The sequence below is a fragment of the Spinacia oleracea genome, chromosome 6 (assembly GCF_020520425.1).
Source record: "Spinacia oleracea cultivar Varoflay chromosome 6, BTI_SOV_V1, whole genome shotgun sequence".
Classification (NCBI taxonomy): domain Eukaryota; kingdom Viridiplantae; phylum Streptophyta; class Magnoliopsida; order Caryophyllales; family Amaranthaceae; genus Spinacia; species Spinacia oleracea.
The window spans coordinates 75985717-76000528 of NC_079492.1; the positions used below are offsets into that span (position 1 = coordinate 75985717).

Sequence of the window (14812 nt, forward strand, 5' to 3'; positions counted from 1 at the left end):
TACTCCGGAAACGATGATATTGCCGGAAACGGAAATATGGATCGTATCAGAAATATAAATATTATCCAAGTCGTAGATGTTGCCGGAAACGGAAACATGGTACGTATCGGAAAATATTATCGGAAATGGAAATATTGCCAGAATCGGAAATATTGCCGGAAACGGAAATATTGTCAGAATCGGAAATATTACCGGAATCGGAAAATAATTCCGGAAACGGAAATATTAAATATTTGTTCGAAAAGGAAATTAATTCCGGAATCGGAAATATTAAATATTGTTCGTATCGGAAATGAATTCCGGAATCGGAAAATTTAATCGGAAGCGCATCGTACGAATAAGCATCGGACGAGGCCTGCCGGACGAGGCCCAGCACGAAGCCAGGCCATCGCCCAGCAAGCCAAGCGCGCCGCACAAAACAGCCACGCCAGGCCCAGCGCAAGGCCAGGCCCAGCAGGCTGCGCAGCGCGCACAGCGCGCACAGCACGCGCAGCGCGCAGCGCGCGCGGGCGCTGCGTGGGCTGCTGCTCGCGCGCACGCATGGGGGCCCATCGTGGCTGCCGTGCGTGTGTGTGCAAGTGTTTGTGTTCGTGCACGTTTCCTAAAACATGCAGAGTTCGGTTAATGATTAAATTCCTAATTCTATTTGATAAATTAATTAAATTAGAGTTCTTGTAGGATTCTAGGTTTAATTAATTTGTATCTGAATAGGATTTCGATTCCCTTTCCATACCCCTATAAATATGAGGCTAGGGCTCACAATTTATAACAAGTTTAAAAGTATTCAAAAAGTGAGTTTTTGAGAGAAAATTAAAACACACATCTTGCTCATAAAAGTGCCGAAATTTTCTAGTACCTTAAGGGCGATTCTAGTTGGTCAATCTTAAGGCGGATCCGGACGTGCTGTGGACTATCTACGGAGGGACGACACTTGGAGTCCTAAAGACTTGTTCTTGTTCAGTTCGGGCGCAACTAGGGAGGGCACGCAACAAAGAGTATGCATCTAAATTATGCTATATGATTATGTGTAAATAATATGTTGTCCTGGGTTAATGGTTGTTTCCGCATGTTCTATGTAATGTCATATGTATCATAACCTAACACCTGGCTGGGCGCCAAAATTTCTCACGCCCACTGCTGGGCGCTGAAGTTGCTGCCTGGCCTTTTGGTCAGGCACAGCAGCCTCGGTGCCCGCGCTTGAAAAAATATACGTAGCAAAAAAAAACTTTTCGTAAAAATTGCTGCAAGGGCGTATGAAAAGGCACTCGACTCTAAAAGCGACTAATAAATAAAAAAAATAAAAAACTCTTTGTGTCGTTGTTAGGCCTCCTACGACGACAATGCTCGGCACCAAAACCGAGCATGCTAATTAAACGACCTTGAATGTCACATGGGCAAAATATTCAAAAAATAATGTTCGAATAAGGTCTTCAAGAAAAAAATAAATGTTCAAATAAATCCGAGTCTTATCCATAGAATCGGTCCTAATGCTTGGTGCCGTTCTGCAAGTTAAAAGTTTAAACCATATTGAGTCTCCCCTCCTAACATTTAAATCAATAAGCACCCATATGTAATTGTCATCCCTTGCTAAGAATCCACGGCCTTAATACTCTCTCTCACCAATAAAAAAGAATATATTATAGTATTTGCAAAAATGGAAACAGTCACATTCCGAAAATCATTCCCCCATAGTCGCACAACCCCCAAAGTGAACCTAAGGTGTCAATACCATTAGCACAAAATTAATGGCCTCAAGGCTTATGATCACATTGGGTCACGACTATCATAGTCCTCTTGAGCCACTCGCTCCTTGAAGTACCCCTAAGAACGGACTAAAAAGATTTTCCATGAATGCAACACGACCAACCATGAAAATACCCAAATCGGCATACCATAAGGCTACCATTGGGGTAAAGCAATACACACTAAGAGAGAAGCCGCACTAATGATTCTAGCCTTGTAAAAATGGAAATTCAATCTCCCCAATTAACTACCTTGCCAACATTAAGCAAAATGGCGCATGACAAATGAACACCCAAGGGTTAAAATCTAAAGTGTCAACCAACGAAAGTTATGGTCCAATTAGCCTAAGTCTGAGAGTCGCTTGGTCAAGTGTTATAGGCTTACGCCACGTCATTATTTTGAGTCTAGGCCACCTCCTTGTATTCATACACGGGTTATAATCAGAAAGATTAATGAAAGTTCGAGTCTAAATCACAACTTCCAATTAAATCCCAGAAACCGAAGTCTGAAGAGAAACAAAAAAATTATTTACGATGTAATTCTTTCGTTAAATTTCAATAAGGTAAATATAACATTTTGAATCTACGCTATTTGCACATTTTAAGAAACGACTAAATACGCTTGCAAAGTAAGACAATTTAAAGGTCCACCCTAGGCCTGCTAAAATTAAAGGTCCACCCCAGGCCTACTAAAATTAAAGGTCCACTATAGGCCTACCAAACGAGGCTCACTCAGTACCGCCTCATGACTCAAAGACCACAACCATCTACCTTTTAGCCCAAATAAAAATTTTGAAGGATTTATGTTGGGGAGAAATCCCATGCAAAAAGGAAAAAATGGAAAGAGAAAAGGGAGAGCGAAAAGAGCGAGCCATGAAATACTTTGCCCGTACCTCCCAAAGTGCGAAATTTACCCAAGTAAAAGAAGGAAAAGAATTGAGTCAACCAATCCAAATCATAAAATTCTACGATGTCTACCCTTTCCAGTCCTTATGTTCTTAGACGCCTTCGCTCTGGGGCCCCTGTTCAGCTCATTTAACCCATCCATGTTCTCATCGCCATAACCCAAGAAACCATTACCTCGACTCTTGTTCTCGAACTTGTTGTCAACCGCAAACCACGCACGGCCATTGACACGTGCGTCATACCCATTATTTCCAAAGCCCAAACCTGTTCTTACGCCACCATTAGCATAATGACCATATAACTTGTGTGGATACATCCTATACCCTTGAGCTGTCCCCATGCTACTCATTGGCCTTGGTTGATGTAAACTCGTGACACTAGCACAAAGCTGCAAATTGTGAGCCCTAGCAGATGTAATCCTCATGCTTGACTAATACCTATACAAATTATCCCAACTCATTCAACCCATCTTTCAAACCGTCTTGAGTCACGAATAAAAAAGAAGACCAATGAAAAGTACAAAAAATAATAAATAATAAAAAAGCAAACTTTGCAAAGCGCCTCTAAAAGTTCGTCTAAAAAAGAAAAGAAGCATTTAGCGCACCAAAAAAGATCCGCCCAGAAAACATTTCCAGCGCCCACACCTGGGCGCCGAAAACTTTGACGCCCCAGCCTGGGCGCTGAATATCCCTGCTTGCTAAAATTTTGTCCAGAAGTGCTCGTCATTTTATCCGCACATGAACGAAAAAAATAACGAACACTTGGAGGGGTACAGCACGTATTCAGATATACGTACCACCAAAAAATACATGTACTAAAAAAAAAATATAAAACAAATTTTTGGCAGCAGATTTAAATAAAAATAAACTTCACTTATTCTACCATTTCAAATAATATGTTTCCAACTCGGAACGTACTTGTTTAAAATCGGCATTCTAAGAAACCATTTTCTAGGCTAAGAACTACGCAAGACCTGATTCCAAATTAAATCTATTTAAGGCGGATACGTAGGCAATCCATGATTCGGTCCAACCAATTTGCAAAGATGTTAGATCCTATAGAATAACAAGAATAAGAAATAAAGTCCCTTATTGAAATTTAATTACTTGCAATCCAAGTCGAAAGAAAAATTTAAGTCAAAGGAAGAATCCAAGTCACCAAGATGCCAAAATTAATGAGCACACATCGAAAAATAATAAGGGCACGTACCCTTGCCAGAAGGAGCACTCACACTCCTAGGCACTTAGCCAAGACTCAAAAGATCGCTTTGCCTCAATTGAATGGGGGCTAGCGCAAGCATCCATGACCTCTAAAATACTCGACTTGACTTTCTTTCACCACCAGACATAGTCGTTCCCTTGAAGACCTTCTTTCACCACTAGACACAGTCATAATCGCCAACAAGTAGTAAAGGCAGTAAGCTTGCAATAAAGAGAATTGTTCTACGACATCGCCCCATCGTTTCTTCGAACTCAGGGCACCCGTTCATGGTAATTCAAATGCTTGCTAATCCCCTTTGAAAAAAAAAAGAAACAGACATTGTGAATAGGACTTGGCACTTAACCAAGGCTCACCCTACTCAGACATATGACACGGGCATCTAAAATCGAAATATGAAAGCATCATTACTGGGAAGACATAACAGCAACTGGGGGCTAAATATTGAAATGAAAGAGCAAGGGAAAGAACTAAGTATACCTTGACCTTTTGTGCGGAAATACACCAAGTAAATCTAAGTCAATTTGACAACGGTTTATATTTCCGCAATTCTGGAAAAGATGGCCCTAAAAGCCTAAAGCATATGCCAAACGGGCACAAGTAATATCTTGACGCCTGCACCCTGGCTTCCAGCAAATCCTTAGACAACATTCCAATAATCGTAACAATATTTTGATTCACTCATGTAATCCTGTACGAACCCTTCTATAAGTCAACTTACTTAGGACACCTCGGATTGTACACAGTAGGATTCGGATTTTAAATAATTTTCAAATAATTTTCAAAGACTTCTTCGAACATAATAAAGAGTCGTTGGTTTAATCTAAGTATGCGTTTTGCAAGTGAGTCAAAGATATTTCTAAATATAATCATGGGTAAAGAAAGGCACCTAGCTTTTGGTGAAGGCACACTCCAACATGTGACTACCTTGACCATGGCAATGTCGCACAATACGACATTTACAAGAGAAGTAGCAGATCACTACTCGAACATACCTCGCACTAAACGAGTCTGGTTCAAACTATTCATGATCCGTGTCACCATGAATGCATAAAAACGTATGCAAAGCATTATAGCACTAAGCCAATCCCGTAGCTACAATTGGAGGCTTGAGAAAAACACTCTAAAAATGCTCGAAATGACGATTTTATCGCAAATTCTCGACGCTAATGCTATACATACATCATAGGGGCACAATCCTAAGCTTTGATCGTGTAAACGAACCTTAGAATGGCTACAACCCCTCCCAAATTCTAAGCGCTACTTAGAATATATAAAGTCACCCCACTAACAAGGGTAACTGAAAATCGCGAGTCACCAAAACTCCGATCAAACTACTGCACATAACGCTCGCCCTACAAGCGCCCTTTACACAGTCTAAGTCGTTCCAAAGCAAAAGCGAAAGAAAAAAATCAAGAAAGAAAAAAAACTGTCAAAATTCTGCCCAGAAATCAATTTCAACGCCCAGAGCTGGGCGCCGATATCCTTAACGCCCCAACCTGGGCGCTGAATCTTTCTGATAGTCACGTTTTGCCCAGATATAAGAATAAGAAAGAAACACCTATGAATCCTCGCATCGAACGAAGTAATAAGCCGTGCAAACCCACGCAGAAGGTGCTACCACTAGTAGAGAAAACGTCATTTGCAACTCCCTTTTTGCAACTCACACATTGTGTGAATGCTACGAGAAGTCAACGGTCAACGCGGGTCAAGAATTTAATGACTTAATTACACCGATTTTGGGCCGTGAACGCTGCAATTTTTGGGGGAAAAAATTAAAAAACCTACTCGCAGCGAACCATGGGAGTGCACGCTAAGAAAAGGTTGCTTAATTGCAGCTTCCTACGGATCTCCACGCTGCGTGAACCTTTTTCCAGATCTAAAAACATTGTGAAGTCTCCTCTCTCCCTAGAACTCTCCGTCCATTTCAAACCCTAGAATTCATTATCTCTCCGTTTCATCCAATTCGTTCAATGGCCAATTCGTTCAATGGGTTTATGAAAGAGCTTCGATATGGTTCCTTCCAGCTCTCATTACAATCTAGACGAGTGGATCGACTGCTGATGTATCGCAAGCCTCCCCGGCCCTCCTGCAATAGGTTAATATTTCTATACCCAAATCTCACTAATGTTTTTGGTTTTCTTTCTCATTTTTTGGATAAGTTTGTCGATCATTTTGAAATATGTAATGGGTTCATCTCTTTCGATTTTTTGTTGAATTTTCAACCCCAATTTACAGAGAGATAAAGAGATGGCGGATGAGAGAGAGGACGTCGACCTTGTACTGCGCTTGAAGTTCTACCTTCACTTCGTCAATTGTGGTAGGGTTTCAATATAAGTTCTTAAACTCTTTGTTTTCTTCGATTTTAAATGATTTATGATGTTTGGTTGATTTGGTTTCTTAATTTTTGGGGATTTATTGTTATTCATTTTAGTTTTTAATTTGATGTAAATTTGTGGGGTTCTGTTAATTGAGAGATTGGATTTGGTAATTTAAGGGTTAGTTTTTTTAATGTTTCTGTCAAATTTGTTGATTTGGAATTCACGGTATGTTTATTTGTTTGATTTTCCTATATTTGAATGCTGGATGTTGTGGTATTCTTTATTCATTAGTAGGTGGTAATTGTGTGTCAAATAAACACAGATAAATTACAAGCCAAAATGGCAGAGCCAGAGGTGAAGTACATGAGTAGAAATTTGCCATGAAAGATTTCCGTTTTCAGAAATTATGATCTGTTGGATTCTTTCTTTGGCTCATGTTAAAGTTCTTAACATGGATTCTCCTTTAATTTAATTTGGAGTTCTGTAATATGTTCACGAGATTGAACTTAGTTTTATGTGTCTGAAGTTGTCTTTTTCTTCATTTTGTCAATTGAGCAGTAGCTAGTCGGGAAAATATGGCAGCCATTAGCAAGTATATGGGCTTGAGCAGTGTTAAATGTGAGATCTTAAACTCCTTGCAAGGGTATTGGAATAGTTGGATGATTGATATTTTCTTAGTCGGACAAGAGTGCCTGTCAAGATCCACATGTTTTTCCATTATTATATCATTAGGTGCAAACTTTGCTGGTTGAGGGAATGTTCATAATTCTCTTTGATTTGCATGGCTTTCCATAGCTGTATGGATTTGAGATTTTGAGTATTTTAGGTTTATGTGGAAATTTTTGGAAGCAGGTCATTCTTCTATAGAGTTGAAGGGCTTGTGATATAATTTGTTTCACGACTTTCACTTCTATTCCCTTTTGCTCAATACATAATACAATAGCCTTTAATTTGTTTGTTTCAACATATACGAAAAATAGCCTTTAAATTTCACTTTGGCCACCTTGTCGAAGTTAATCCCTGGATGTTTGTTCGATGTTTGTTTGTCTGAGGTAATTAGTAATGCCAATAGGCGGTTGAATCTATTCTACCCGACCCATAGTTTAAGCTCGGCTTTTTTCCCATCTCCTTAATCTGTGTTAGTTCCTTATTCTCCCCGACCCATATTTTAGGTGTTTATTGAATGGAAAATCAACTAGTATTCATGAATCATGATTACATTTCTTTCCTGTGGACAAGTTTCTTGGGATCCAAATGGGAGATACCCAGATTTTCTCTTCTGCGTGATTCTCCGGGTTTGCTAGGTTCTCTATGAAGCTTTTTTCCATTCTCAGCAGATGATGATGATGATGATTTTATCTCTGCCAGTTTCTTCTGGATTTCTGTTCTAGCCTTCTGTATCAACAAGCTTCTGATATCAATCAGTGGAGGAACAGGTCGCCTAGCAGAGGATTTGTTAGGGGTAGAAAACTGGGTACAGTGCATCTGTTTCCCCTGGGCATTGTTTCGGTAACAACCTTACCACTAAACTCACTACCATTTACAGACAAATTACCTCCACTCTCAACCTTTCTTTTCTTATACGACCTCGTAACCTTTGCTGTGCCGACAGATTGATTACAGCCAACTGAACCATTGGTACTTGAATCAGCTTTCATCTTTTTCCTAGGTTTATTTGGATGTCCGTTGGTCTGGTAAAATGTATCAAATCCATTAGGTCTGACATTCCCATTTCCACATCCATTAATGCAAACTATCCAATGGGAGTTGTTCCCATTTCCACATCCATTAGTGCAAACTGTCCAAAATGTAGGAGGAAGAGAAGACTTTAACAATTAGCCACTGTAGAAGACAGTTGACCTTTCCTCTTGAGATCATATGTAGCTCTTTTAGCACTATCTGATAAATGAGTTCTAAAAACTAGTGCTTATAATTTGCTTCTTTTGGTTACTGTAAGTCTGTTCTATAATTCAAATGTTTAAATACGAAAAGTGAAAGCATAATCATTTTGTTTTAAAAATAAAAGTATAAACAATCACGCAAAGTATATAGGTTAAGGTTTATTTAAAAAGATTATCCAAAAAAAAGTTATTAAAAGACAATTAACTTCAATATGAGATATTTCATGCATCAGATAGACTAAAGCTAGAAGTTTTGTTTTTCACATAAATCACATGGGATGGGAGACAAGATCCAGCTTATGTGATGCAAAAAAAAAACAGGATTAAAAATTTAAACTTTGATTCGTATAATTAGTAGTTGTATTAAACTTCTAATTCTAATAACCTCAATAGAAAAGGGAAAAAAAAGGGATCGATAATTTGGGTGTGGAGACAATTAGGTTGTCAGACAGAAAAATCTCAAGTCCCGTACGTAATCAAGATAGATTGTGAATTTTTCAAAAACTTAGTTCATGGAATGTTGTCAGCTACACTAGTCTTGAATGTGAATCTTTTGAGTTCAGATATACAGTTTCTTATATTAGACACAAATTAGGACCACCCCATAGAAAATGGCAAAACATATTGAGTTTTTGGAATTTACTCGATTTCATTTGTTTGATTTTTGTGTAATTGAATCCCGTGCCACCCATATCTGATTATCGCTTCGTTCTCAATGTTTGTTTTTGGTCCGCCGCACCAGCGGGTCCTAATCATGCCCGTGGGTTGTGTTTATAATTATGGCCCCTCAGACGGATTTTCTGGACCTGCCTGAGGGAGATGATCAGATCACTGATCAGGAAGCGGATGAGAATGAAGCTGCTTCATGGTTGCTACTTAACCCAGGTAAGAACAGCAACAACCTAAATACAAATGGGTTTTTAACTGGAGGAGGAGAGGTTGATGAGTACCTGGACCTATTTGAACATAATTCAGGTGCAGCCGTTCAGGTAATCAGTTCTGCGAGCCGTTGTATAACCAGCAGCAGGAATTCAGTGTGGAGATGACAGTTAAGTGTAGGGAACCAAAATATCACCAAATACAGTATCAGAACTTGCTAAATGTTGTGAAGGATTCGATTGTTCAGGGGTAAACTTGTTGGGCAGTATGTTGCAGCTAATGACGCTGGACCTCTGATGTCAACAATGCAGGTTAGTGCTCATATTCACAGCTCAATGCATACAATGTTAGTGCTCTGGCACATTCAGAAACTGACATTGTTAGATATGCAGGTTGTATTGCTTCTTGTGTTATCTGGTGCATTTCTTAGAGCCAATCAAATTTGTTTCTCCTGCGATGCCACCCGATACTGTGAGAACTGTGGCTGTTCTGTGTGGACATGCAATTGCTCAGAGTTCTTCAGCAATCCTCGGCCATAGTTATTTGAGTGGTAACTTTTATTGTTTGTCTTTGCTTTGTTTCCAATCCATTATTAGTTTTATACTTCTAACTGACCTCAAGCTGCAAAGAAGAGGGTGGCGGGATGATTAGGTTTGGTCTGATGGTGATTGCTGCCGGGCAATGGTGGCTTGGTGGGGTTGTCGATATAATTGCGGTAGTGTAAGGTAGTAGAATTACAGCTATTTTGCATAGATATAAAAGGTGTCATTAAGTTGTATGGAGTAAATGAGATACTCCATTAAAAAGGAAGAGTAATGAGATACTCCATTAAAAAGGTAAGTGGCGGTTAGATACTTAGATATAGGTAGTGGAGGGAGTGGGTGAAATAATGATATTCATTTTAACATTTTATTTTTTCCGGAATTCATAATATACCGTTCTGCTAAAAATATGATGTCTTCGTTTTTATTTGAATAAATGAATATCTGAGAGACCAAATTTCTTTGTTGCCTGATTTTAAATTGATTTTCTAAGAAACTATATTTCTTAGTTGTATGGTTTCTTTATCTAAGTTACCAATTAAGTGACATATATGATTTCTTAGACCATTTTTGTAGTAGTGCTTCCTTATATAGTAGTAGTTGTCCCTCTAAATTATATGTAGCTAATAACAAAAATTATCTCCATCAACCGTTGCTTTGAGATTATAGTGTAGCTAGATTATTTAGACTTATGTATATTGATGATCTGGAGCTTATTGTCTATAATTGCAACATACTGCTACATGCTTAGTAATCAATGTCGACCTGATATCTTATTTATTTATTTGTTTGTTTATTTGGGGGGAGGGGGATAGATAATGGTTCAGAATATATAAACAGCCTGGAAAAGACTTGTGTGTCCGTCCACCTTGGAAAATTTTCACTATCTGACTTGCCACCTGTCTCTTACGAAAGTCTGAAATTATGTTGATTGTTGTGTTTCTTTATGAGAACCAAAGCCCAAGTTTCGAATGGCAAATCGTTTTGGACTTGGATCTTCTTTGGAAAATTATATTCTTTGTCATGACTGTGTTTTAGTTCACATAGACAAAGTAGTTGATGGACATAATAATTTAACTTTTGAAGTAGTAATGCAAACGACATAGAAATACAACCAGTAACAAAGAATAAAGTCATCAAATACTATATTTACTTATTGTGTTTAATGGGTTAATGCAAAACATACATTCGTTTTTTAAAGTTGTTCAATGTTGGTTTATTTGTCGGGGAAGTAAATTTTCATATGTTCATTTTTTAAATTCATTATCCGGGAAGTACTAATCCCCCGACCTCTCATCTTGATTTATTTGTTTAATTTCTTTGCAAGGCTCGGTACGAGGAGGATGACACTCATTCAAAGAGAGGTATTCTCCTGCTATATAGAGCATGGTGGGCAACGGATAGGAGAATGAGTTTGTTGTCTAGTAATGTTATGTTTTATGTTTTTGTTATGTGTTGGATATGACGTTGGATGCTACTTGGAGCATATATATGGTTGTTGGAACATATATGTATGTTTTGTCTTATATACAGGTCTTTGTAAATTCCCGTTTTGTCCGGGTTTCGCAAATTACAAGGGAAATTATGGCAAATTTTTTGCAACCTATTAAACTATTTATAATGTTTTTATTATAATTTTTTGTCAAAAAAATAGGATTGTCCAGGGATAAACATGCATCTGATCGGAGCTATTATATTAATTTTTTTTTTAAAAAAAATAATTAATTGCAGCGCGTGTGCTAGCACTAAGTTGCAAAATGACAACTAATTGCAGCGCGTATTTCTCAACAAGGCGCTGCAACTACTACACTATTTACAACTTATAGGGGTCGATCCGCGCTGCAACTAATACACTATTTGCAACTTATGCAGGTCTATCCGCGCTGTAATTAACCTATTATTTGCAGCGTCTATGATCGCTGCAAAAAGTTTTACGGTATTTGCAGCCATCACAATTGCAGCGCGCGAAAACGCTGCAAAAATCCCGTTTTACCCGCGCTGCAAATGTGATTTTTTCTACTAGTGTACACTTGTTCAAACACCTGAACGAGGCATGATGAAGTACTCCAATGCAAAAATAATAATGATATCCCAAACGCCTGGAGGAATGTTCTAAGACACGTTGTTAGGCCACACAAGCCTACGTCGCACCATAAGTTCAACCATCCCACGGTACAAGTCTAAAAAAGAGAGTAAGGCATATTGCACTAATGCCGGCACGACCAAAGAGTATGTGTAAAAGAGGCAAAGACTACTTATCGCCCAAATTCAAAATGCAAGCCACACGACTTCTACATTAAGGATTAAAGGTAGCAAAATATTACCTACCACGAAAGGGATAGCTCGCACCTACACGAGCGGAACCCCAAGGCATCTTTCTCGAAAGAACCTACAAAATCGTACGCCAAAAGGAAGCATCCCAACATGCATACTTGGGGGCTCCAAGCTACGAAACAACCATGGCAAAATAAAAAATCTCGAAGCAAATGTTTGAACAATCAAAAGGGCACGATATTTGAACCCACCTCGTGAAAGGGCCTGAGCCCTATCAAACTTCTAAGCAAACTATTCAAAATCAGTCATTGCTCAAAAAAAAATTTGATTCAAACAAACTGATTGATGGACCGCACACAACGGCCATTCTATGAACGCTCGTTCGTACATACATATCATCTTTTCTAAGTATCGAACACTTACGAACGCGTTCCAAAGAAAAAAAAAAAGAAAACGAACGAACAAAGGCCAACTGTGTCATCAAAAGAAACCTCGCCAGAAATTATTTTCAGCGCCCAGCGCTGGGCGCCGAAATCTTTAACGCCCAGGCATGGGCGCCGAAAATGATCCCAGACCTAAAAAAAAGGGGCTTCTGACTTCTAGTGGGCCCTGCCATACTCATTCAACTTGAAAATTGCCGAAAGTCGCACCTCACGACTTTGTCAAAGTAGCACACCACTACAAAGATCACTCGCACTTACGAGCACGATCCCAAACACGATCAAATACATTACAAAATACATAGGAACCTCTTTGACAAAAAATGACCGTCAAGCACGAGTGCTTGGGGGCTCGAAAGAAAATATATATTTCAAAAGAAAGTGTGCAAAGTTAAAATGGTATTCCCAGACTACACTATACGAAGTCCCGTGTTTGGATAGCCTCAAAAAATAAAACCGGATTACGACCTCAAGACAAAGGTCGTCGTTGATATTTATACATAGTCCCCTAATCATGGACCCAGGTAATGGAAAAATTGAGCCACAAAGACTAGCTCAAAACCATGAAAGAAGATGACCACGAGATAATGGTCCGTCTAAGCACGTTGTCAACCCATATTCAGGTTGCAACTAAATCCGAGCATCCCTCGAAAGAATTCGCTCCTGCAAGAATAAATGAAAAGAAATTCTCAAAAGAAATCACAAGAAAAAAAAATGAAATAGGGACTTGCCCACCTCAATCGGGCAAGATCGCGGCACACGAATCCCAAATCGAAAAGACGAATTCAGGTTCGCTCACCTCCAGCGAGCGGGGCGTCCACCCTTAGCGGACAGGGCTCGCCCACCTTCAGCGGGCGGGGTCTGCGTCACTAGCCGCGCAGGTCCTCAATTTTCGAAAAATAAAGTCTTCAAATTTAAAATAGGCTCGCCATCTTCAGCCGGTGGGGTCTACGGCGCAAACCACGTAGGTCCTTATTTTCAAAAAAACTCAAAACAAATTTCAAAATAGATTCGTCCACTTCTATCGGACGGGGTGTCCACCCTTAGCGGGCAGGTTCACCGTCTTTAGCCGGCGGGGTCTACGTCACAAGCCGCGTAGGTCCTTATTTTCAAAATTCAAAAACAGATTCGTCCACTTCTATCGGACGGGGTGTCCACCCTTAGTGGACAGGCTCGCCATCTTTAGCTGGCTGGGTCTGCATCACTAACCGTGCAGGTCCTTAGTCGCTGCAGCGATAACTTTTCTGGTTTTCCCTTTTCCAAAAATTAAAAGGATTGGTTTTCTGTTTTTTCCAAAAAAAGAGCGATGTGTTGGATTTTCCTTCGTTTTATGTCCCATAAAAACAAGGGGGTTTTCTCGTTTAGCTAGCCCTGAAAATGAGAATCTTTAAAAACATTTTTACCTCGTGGTTGGGCTTGGCCAGGCCCAATTACACTTTATAGCTTTGATTTCGAAAACATCTGTAGCTACTCCCAATGACAAAGTGAGGGAGTTTCTACGCACCTTTAGATCCTTCCAATGACAAAGTGAGGAAGTTTCTATACTATCAGTTGACAAATCCCAATGACACGTGAGGGATATGTCGACACTTCAAGTGATGACCCTTAAGTCAAATGTTATCACTCGGGGGCTCGTGAGACCCTCGCAAAACAGGTCACATACACCATGGCTTGTGTGACACACTCCGTCTAAAACTTTGACCATCGTCTCATCCCGAGACTCAGTCAAAGTGGGGGCTAACTGTAGACACCTACTTTTGTCCCCATTCCCGAAAGGGAAAGGTTCGATGATGAAAGCATAAATCTCCACTTGACAACGCATCTCCTATAAAATAAACGAATCTCAATTCCCCTTTTCATTTCACCCGAAACCTGATATTTATAGAAAACTGCTATTTATGGAAACCTGCTAAAAATAGTAACTGCCGTAAAAGGTAGCTTCTAAAAGTGGCAAATCATAAAGGATAGAAACCTGTCAGAATTAGGTGTTGCATTCCAACATAAATCCTAAATGAGATCGAAAACTGCGAGAATCCTATTCCTAATATGATTCAGAAATAAGAGTTACGTATTAATTAAAATCCTAACGAGCCTAGAGTTCGTAACGGGCCCAGACGCATTCCGTCAGGAAATTGATATGCACTAAAATACTCGATTAAGTCTCAAATACTACGGATTTCAGGAATCCGAATCTGACTAAGAAAACAGCCTAGACCCTATTTTCAACGCCTGGCTCTGGGCGCTGAAAATACCTGGGTACGTGTTTTTTCCTAATTCTTTGTGGATTAGAACTCTGCAATTCTATCCTTCCACGAACTCTTCCTTATAAATACAGCCCCAAATTCGATGTGAAAAGAACACACAACACACAATTATATTATGAGTATTGACTCCAACCCTTAGCCTAAGCCTCACGCTGCGAAATTGTTCACGCGTTCTGTCGCAATCGATCCATAAATCGAACAGAACGTATCCTGTCCCATAATTGAGATTCGTTAAATAAAAAGGAGAAATAGCAAAGTCAAAGTGGTTATTTTTCTGAGAACCGTGACGCACCTCTTAAGGGTGCGTCGTAATGTGCCCCTTCTC

At 39.5% G+C, this 14812-nt stretch overlaps 1 long non-coding RNA gene across 3 annotated transcripts; it reads left to right on the top strand.

The window, feature by feature from the left end:
• Nucleotides 1-5628: 5628 nt before the first annotated feature.
• On the top strand, nucleotides 5629-11144 carry LOC130462612 (uncharacterized). 3 transcript variants are annotated; one of them, XR_008923160.1, is made up of 6 exons: nucleotides 5629-5964; nucleotides 6105-6186; nucleotides 6746-6805; nucleotides 8831-8973; nucleotides 9064-9278; nucleotides 9360-11144. It is a non-coding gene; the product is annotated as an uncharacterized lncRNA (long non-coding RNA). The 3 variants fall into 3 exon arrangements; XR_008923158.1 differs by lacking the exon at nucleotides 6746-6805 and having other exon boundaries at nucleotides 9360-9517; nucleotides 10837-11144; XR_008923157.1 differs by lacking the exon at nucleotides 6746-6805.
• The last annotated feature ends 3668 nt before the right edge of the window (nucleotides 11145-14812 follow it).